The sequence below is a fragment of the Lactuca sativa genome, chromosome 5, assembly GCF_002870075.4.
Source record: "Lactuca sativa cultivar Salinas chromosome 5, Lsat_Salinas_v11, whole genome shotgun sequence".
Lineage (NCBI taxonomy): Eukaryota > Viridiplantae > Streptophyta > Magnoliopsida > Asterales > Asteraceae > Lactuca > Lactuca sativa.
The window spans coordinates 94,567,375-94,576,608 of NC_056627.2; positions in this window are offsets into that span (position 1 = coordinate 94,567,375).

Consider the following 9,234-nt stretch of genomic DNA (forward strand, 5'->3'; position numbering starts at 1 on the left):
TGATCTGAAGTTTAGAATGTATTGCATGCTAAACTTCATTATATGATATTTGAAGTGAAGGGTGTGTTATGTTCATGTTAGAAAGAGGGCTTGAGTTGATTGTGAATGATGAATGCATGTTATGATTTCTGAAAATTATTTTTCTATGATGATTAGGACAAAACATGATAGTGACATGATATGCTATAATGATGATATATGCATGATATTGTATGTTGATGTAAAATGGTTAATTTGTAAGAACTATTTTGCATGTCTACATAATGAGTAAATTGAGAAGTAATATGCTCTTAAATGATGATAATAATTATGCATGATTACTTAAGGAGGTTTAACGTGTAATTTCCTTGTATGATGAATTAATAACTTAATAGTGAAAAGGGGGGATACTAGGGATGCAAGTTTGACCCGCAGATTCGGGTATCCGTGGGGACCCGACCCTAACGGGGCGGGTATTCCCCGACTTAACGGGTAATGGGGCGGGGATGGGGCTTTATTTTCAAACCCGAAGCGGGTACGGGTATTACATTATCCATCCGTTTAATACCCGGATATATATATATATATATATATATATATATATATATATATATATATATATATATATATATATATATATATATATATATATATATGGAAACACAATCCTGTGAGATTCCTTTTTATAAAGATGTCTCATTTTGTTGTTTTCTCGTATATAGCCGATGTGGGATGTCTTTAACCCCTCTGTCTTTATAAGTTTATACATCATACATCATTTTTACTTCTTTTTGTTCTAACTAACGTTAAACCAATTTAAGTTACGTTATTGAACTGCTAATAATAGGTATACTATCGATGCAAGTTTTGAGAGATATTCACATGTTATATTATAAATTATTAAGAAAGATATTGGAGGAAAAGTGTCCATCAACACTAAAATGACAAAAGCCAAAACCTTGGTGACACATGCCAATAACCCTTGTCAACCTCATCCCCATTCCATGCTAACACATTTTTTATATAGTTTAATATTCCTTTATAGTGTAATTCATAGACTGCAATTAATGATACTAATTTACTCGTAATAGTCAAGAGTAACATTTCAATTCTTGAATAGATTAATTTATGTACGCTTAATTTTTTTATAAATCTTTTGTTTTCTAAATAAATATTGTAGGCTAAAAAGGCTAATCCCACATTGTCCCAGTAGATACGTGATTTGAAGGGAAACAAATATATAAGGGGGAAGATGACTTGTGTAATTATCGTTGTATTTGACTTCCCATGTCGTTTTGGTGATATAAACAAATGAGGGGGAACTCATTATAAATTAAAAGCACCTTAAGTTAATTTTATATTTTGAAGGTGCTTGTTAAGAGTGTTTCTTAGTTTATATAAAACAAACTCAATAAATGGGATTTTAGTGCCGAGTATCTAAGGTTTCTTTCATTTTGTGAGCTAATCTTAAGCTGAGCAGTGGCTTTTTATGCTTTCTTAAGGAAAAATCTAAAGCGAAAGCCAATTAAATAAGCATTGAGCCATAAAAACGGGTGCCCGATGGGTTCCCCATACCCGACGGTGATTTTTTCACCCGAACCCATCGGGGATTATGCGGGTCGGGGATGGGGATGGTTGTGGGTATCAGAGTTCGGGTTCGGGGATGGGGATTGTAGTCCCCGCCAATATCCGCCCCCATTTGCATCCCTAGGGGATACACTTAGTAAGGCTAAGGGTAGCAACCTAGACTTAGGTGTGTATCCTATCTGGATTATGTGATGGGCTAGTAGGATGGTGTGACATCCCCGTTTTCACGGCCAACAAAGACTGATTTGTTTATGCTTATTTAAAAATCAGATTATCCTTTTTGGAAAATAGAATTGCGAAATTTGTTCCCAGGGAACATGATACATATGTTATCAAAACATTTTCGAAGAAATGTATTTTATTTATATTAAAACATTTGGGATGTTATCGTTAATACATAAACATAAGTATAAATAAATCTTACATTAATTTACCCTAATTATCTACATCTCATTGAATCCATCTGCATATTTTATATTTCATATAGCCACCTGTGATACATTAATATACCCACCTGCGATACAATAAACTAAGTGGGTCGGGTTGAGAAACCTGGTGAGTACATAGGGTTTTCAACCCACAATAATATAGTTAATTTGTTTCTTTACATATTCATGTTAAACAGTTAACCCGATTACCCATCCCCATCCCCATTATCTTTATTTATTGTTTCCTAAAGATTTATCCTAAGGGTCATCTCCTTACATCATATTTCCTTATATGTTTGTTCCTAAGGACTTTTCGTAAGGATCATCGCCTACATCACATATACAATACTGATTTGAGGATTACTCCCCTACTACATGTCCAGTAAGGGTTAGAGTATCATCGTATGAATACGTAGTTACTGCATCGTCTGAACTCATGATTCATCACCTATAGGTTATGAGCATGCCGGTGTTTCCACATGACTTGTTTAGATTAGTCAGTGGTCGTCACCTATACTATGGTAGATGACTACATCGCAACATCGCGTGTCAAGGTTATGACATCACCTAATCATCTATTATCTCGCATCACCTATTCATCATCGCATATCTATCAGCACCTTTCTATCATCACCTATCTCTCATCACTTGTCGCTACCCAATACATATTTGTAAGTATATAATACTTATATGATTAAATTAGTTAAACATCATCATATAATATCTTACTAACACATAATATTCATGACATAGGTAATAAGAACATAAACATGTAATTATCCCTATACTTTATATCTATGTGTAAGATGAAAGTAACTATGCATTCACTTGTTTAAGTGATGATTCGTAATTCGGACAGTGCTTCGCTTCTAGCAATTGTCTTTTCTGTTGACGTAACCTAGTGTCATTATCACTAAATTTTTGTCTAATATTTATTGCGACTAATTATTAGCCTAGGTTCATCATTAACTCAAAGTCTACTTCAAGATCTATCAAGTAAGGAACAACCAGGTAGGATCATATCGGAGGCAGGGTCTGTTTGGTATATAAAGTACACTGTTTGGAAATCCCATTTTAAACACCTCACTAAATCACAACTTAGACATCATCCCCATAAGTAGATCAATCAGTATAACGACTTGGAATCACTAATAAATCTTGTTTATAGGTTCATAATAACAATAATGAACTTAAACATAAGTTATATGTAAAGTAGGGTAAGCATAACTCACTTACAAGGGAGTTTAGCGAGGAACCGGGCTCTGCACGGGCAGAACTTCTAAGCCGAAATCTCTTCTTTTCGGGGCCTTATGGAGCTCCAGGACTCACTTCTAACACCTAGGAGGTGTTAGGGGAAAAAATAGAGGGTTTTGGGGGTGTTTGAGAGAGAAATGGATGAGAAGATGTAAGAAAAAGAGTGAAAAACACTTCCTATTTATAGGCTGCCAACACCTTCGTATATTGGGCATACATAGAGCTATGCTGGGCGTACTCATTCCACATGTCACAGTCTCGTGCAAAGTCGTGGGGAAGAAGTTGTGGCCCGGATCTTGCCACGTGTCACTCATTGGTTAATCCCAAAAATTTATTATCTTCTAAAATTCGCAACTTTTGCATACGAGCTCCACTCATTGGGGGTAGCATCATGATCTACAACTTTTGTTTAGACTCCATCGGCTAATTTTGACTTTATTTTAAAAGTTATATTTTAACATGCTTAGACAGTTAAAGTCCGTTAAAAATTCATAACTTTGTCATCTGATGTCCGTTTTCGGTTGCCTTTATATTGTTGAACTCCTATTAACGAGACCTTCAATCCCCGTAAATTCTATGTTTGTTAATACTTAATGTGAGTTATTATAACCTTGCTATGACCTAGGTCGCCTGAAACGACGTTCTTCAGGCGTCGAAAATGTTATGACATTTGTCACCCCAGACCTGCCGGTCTAGCTGTTGCATGCAACTAAGGTGTGGGTTTGTCAGACCCAATATAGATCTATATACAACTATCACGCTCTTCGATCCTTGTCACACCCCCGAACCAGACGACAGAAACGTCCGGGGGCTGTTATGACTCAATTAAATACCATCACAATGAATATACATGAAACATAACATCATACAACACCAAGCATTGGAATATTACAACTAATAGTGTTTACATTCATTACATTGTTCCCTAATGTTACATGCCCAAAAGTAAATTATTCGATATTAATTAAACAACGGCAAAACGTCATAGAGTACAATTCTTCCTTCAATTTATCTGTTACCTGAGAATACAAGTATTTTGAAAAACGTCAACATATGAAATGTTGGTGAGTTCATAAGTAATGTTTGAAATCCAATGTTTTGTATTGTTTTGAAAACCACCAGAAAATCCGATATTTTCTGAAAATTGTATAGTATAAAAGGTGTGAAGATCCGAAAGTATGCTTGTTTGTTTCTATAAATGTAAGAGTACGATTTGTAAAACTCGGTATGTAATTCGTAGGTGTATTAATTGAAAACCCTAGGAAAACCCGACGTTTTCCTAATACTTTGCATTAAATAATTTATGTTTTGTTTTTTCGTTACGACAGGTGTATTCGTTGAGCTCCGGAGACGTTGGATTAATTGCGGATTGTGAATTGTTGTAAACGCACATTAATGAAAACGACCAGTTGACAACCGTACAAACGATCCCTTAGGCGTCGTTTGCACTATTCACTTAACCCAGCTACCCGGACTCATGTAGCCTCACAACCGAGGGGAAAAAGAAGAGGGTGCGAAACCCCGGTATTTCCCTACGTCGTTCAAGGCTATCGTGAATGCGAAGGACCCTTAGTCCGACTCGCATTTGGTGAATTCTCGACTTTACTAGCAGCACCAGAAGGCCCTTGGGGTCCAACAGCACAAAGCCTGTAAAAGTCCTTTTACACGAAATTAGGTCATATAAGACCCAACTACATGTAAGCGAGTTTCCTTCGGGCCTAAAGATCATGCCATTGGGCTAGCTAGGTCCAACAAACATGATTTGAAACTTTTGGGCCCAAAGACGGTGTATCGACGTCTGGTGTATTCTCGCGTGTGTATTGAGTTCCCGAGATTTCCATGTGTGTATTGAAATATCATCGTGTTAGTGGTTTCGGATTGTTATTGATTCGAGACCGAATCAATTCGTTTGATAACGATTTTGGTGTTGAAGGTGAATTGTGTTTCGTCGATAGCCGAGGTATTAGTGTTTCATCGTGTCGGGTTCATTGTTTAAGACATTAGTCTTTTACATTTTTCAGCCCCTTCCTTTTGGATGAATTTACACTTTTGGACCCTTTATATATAATACTTTTTATTTTAGTCCTTAGGCCATTTTTCTTGACACTTTAGTATCAAACTTGTAGAAAAAGTATTTTTCAGCTCAAAGCTTTTTGGAAAACAGTTTTAGTCCCTCAAAATGAAACTTTTTCGGCTGGAACCCTCTTTTTCGCAAATTTTACACTTTTGGCCCAAAATAGAGAATTTTTGCATTTTTGGTCCCTTTTAAATATGAAAAGCATTTTTAACATTTGAAATGGACTTGGAACACTAGTAGTCCCCTGTTTTACGGAAAAATACATTTTCAGCCCCTCAACTTTGAAAATCTTGCATATTGGGCCTTATTGGGCCGAAAAGTTCACTTTTAGCCCATTAAGTTTAAAAATTTACATTTTAATCATTCTAAAGTGTCAATTTCTGGAAAATTCCTTTATGAAACTTTTTTGACACATATTAACCCCCAGAATTTGTATTTTGACATTTTGGTCCCTTTAATTTCATATTTTTACATTTTGAGTCCAAAAATGTGATTTTTTTAGCCCAAGGAGTTCATCTAACCCAACTTGGTTATTTTTCTAGTAATTACTTATGTGTAAGGATATGTTTAGCACTTGTTTCATACTCATATTGCAAATCTTGATTTTAAGGTCCTTGTGACTAGTTTCAACACCATTAACACATAATAATATGAAAATAAACATAGAAATCATACAAAGCATACTCATAATCATAGATCTACACATTTGCTTGTATTCTCCCCCACAAAACTTATAAAAACCGAAAATAAGGGGGTATGAAGCTCACCTTGAGTTGTGGTTTCGGTTTTGGAGAAAAGGTGGGAGGAAATGAGGTGATTTTCGGCCTAAGCAACCTTTCCTTGGAAGATCTCGAATTTAGAGAGTTTCTAGGAGAGTGATCAAGATTTTTACATGGATTAGAAGAAGATTTTGATAAAATAAAGTACCAAAATCATAGATCTTAACTTGATCTTACCTTTAGTAGAGAATTTGTGGAGATAATTTCTTGAATGCTCCTTAGATCTCGAAATTATTGAAGAAAGGATGAGGGGATGTTCTTCAAGACTTAGAGAGGATGAAAGGAATTTTTGGTGAGTGTATGTGTGTGTGTTCGGCTGAGAGTGAGAGAGAGGGAGAAGAAGAGAGACCTTGAAGTGATGTTTGCATGGTTACATGGGATAAGTTGCATGGAAGACCTTTGAATAATTATGAGGTGGCAACAAAGGTCAACTCTCCCTTTTCTTTGGGCTTGGGCCGAGATTGGAGAGGGGAGAAGTGATTTTTGGGCTTTAATGCCCCTAAGCCCATATTAGAGTTAGGTTTGATGATTGTTGGCCTTATAAAATATAAGTGTGATTTTTATACTTAGTTGGGCTAGTTTAGGTTAATTATGGTTCATACAATTTAATTTATTTCATTCTAGGCCCAATATGGCCCAAAATGTTGAAATAAATGGATGTGGGTCCAATTAGAGCCCATTTAAAGGTTCTAATCTCATGATAGTCAAATTGGAGGCTTATTGGCCCAATGGGTCCAATAAGGAAGTCCTAGTCCAAAATGGACTTAACAAGAACCTCTAGGGTTTCCAATTGATTATTGATTATTTGTAGCACTTGTATGGTGTATTTGTTTGAAAATTAAATGTCATAGAGTAAGCATCTTACATGCTCTTTAAGTTTTTGATTCTACATTTTACTTGAGTGTAGAGATTACATGACACAAAATTTCTAGTTGTGACATCATCCCCCCGTTAGAGGGAATTTCGTCCCGAAATTCTGTTTGAAAGCTAGATTTGAGAATGCTAGACTAGGTGAGGGTACTTCTGCTTCATTTGGTCTTCGCGCTCCCATGTGAATTCTGGCCCATGCTTCGCGTTCCACCGTACCTTCACGATCGGGATGCGGCTTTGCTTAGTATGCTTCACCTCCCTGTCCATGATTTCAACCGGTTCTTCCACGAACAGGAGATTCTCGTTGATTTCGATTTCTTCAAGGGGAATGACAAGTGTTTCATCCGATAGGCACTTCTTTAGATTAGAGACATGGAACACGGGGTGAACACTATTTAACTCTGCGGGTAGCTGCAGCTTATACGCCACTGGACCTATTCGGGCGACGATCTCGCAAGGCCCGATGTATCGTGGGTTCAGTTTTCCCCATTTTCCGAAACGAATAACCCCTTTCCAGGGTGAGACTTTCAACAGTACTCGATCACCGACTTGAAATTCTAAGGGCTTTCGCCGTTTATCGGCGTAGCTCTTTTATCGGTCGCGCGATGCTTGTAATCGAGCTCTGATTTGGACGATCTTTTCTGTGGTTTCACGAATGATCTCCGGTCCCGTTAGCGCCTTGTCCGACGTATGTGTTTTTGCTAGTTGAGTATCGCCCACCTCAGCGCAACATAACGGTGATCTACACTTACGCCCATACAGTGCTTCGAAAGGAGCGGCCTTGATGCTCGAATGATAACTATTGTTATACGAGAATTCGACTAAAGGTAAGTGGGTATCCCAAGACTTCCCAAAGTTTATCATGCATGCGCGGAGCATGTCTTCAAGCGTTTGAATGGTTCGTTCACTTTGACCATCCGTTTGTGGATGATAAGCGGTGCTCATGTCGAGATGAGTTCCCAATGCCTTATGGAGTGATTGCCAAAAACGTGAAGTGAACCTACTGTCCCTATCCGAGATAATAGATATTGGCACTCCGTGGAGTCTCACGATTTCTCGAATGTATAAACGTGTCAATCTATCCATCTTGTAGGATTCTTTTATTGGCAGGAAATGGGCAGATTTCGTCAGTCGGTCGATTATTACCCATATGGTGTCTAGTCCATCCGACGTTTTGGGTAGCTTGGTCACGAAATCCATAGAAATCCCCTCCCATTTCCACTCAGGAATTACCGGTTGCTGTAATAACCCTGAGGGCTTCTGGTACTCCACCTTTACCTTGGCACACGTAAGGCACTTACTAACATAGGTAGCAATTTCTGCCTTCATGTTAGGCCACTAGTAGTGTTGTTTAATATCCAAATACATCTTGTCTGAGCCAGGATGAACGGAGTATCGCGTCTTGTGGGCCTCCTTCATGACTACCTCCTTAAATCCTCCGAGTTTAGGGACCCAAATACGGTTCATAAAATAGTATACTCCATTATCCTGTGCCTCTAGGTTCTTCTCCATCCCGCGCAATGCTTCGCTTGCCCTGTTTTCCGCTTTCATGGCCTCCGACTGGGCTACCGCAATTTGAGTGACTAGGTGAGATTGAATGGTTATAGAGAGAGTTTTCGTACGACGATTTGAGTACTCCTTCCGACTTAATGCGTTGGATACCACGTCGGCCTTGCCTGGGTGGTACTTGATCTCACACTCGTAATCGTTTAATAATTTAACCCATCTTCGTTGCCTCATGTTCAACTCTTTCTGGTTCAAGATGTGCTGGAGACTCTTGTGCTCCGTGAAGATGGTGCACTTCGTACCGTACAGGTAGTGCCTCCAAATTTTCAGAGCGAAGACCACGGCTCCCAATTCCAAGTCATGGGTCGTATAATTTACTTCGTGCGTCTTTAGTTGGCGAGATGTGTAAGCTATCACCCTTCCACGCTGCATGAGAACGCAACCTAAGCCCTGATTTGACGCATCACAGTAGACCAAGAAATCTTTCGTTCCCTCCAGTAGCGACAGTACCGGGGCGCTACAGAGAGCTTGTTTCAGGGTTCGGAATGCGGCTTCTTGTTTGTCCGTCCATTTGAATGGTACGCCCTTTTGTGTAAGCGAGGTAAGTGGCTTGGCGATCTTAGAGAAGTTTTGAATGAATCTCCTATAGTAGCCTGCTAGACCCAAGAACTGACGGATTTCCTAGGTGTTTTCGGGATTGCCCATCCTTCAACAGCTTTGACTTTTGAGGGATCCACATGAATTCCATTCTGGC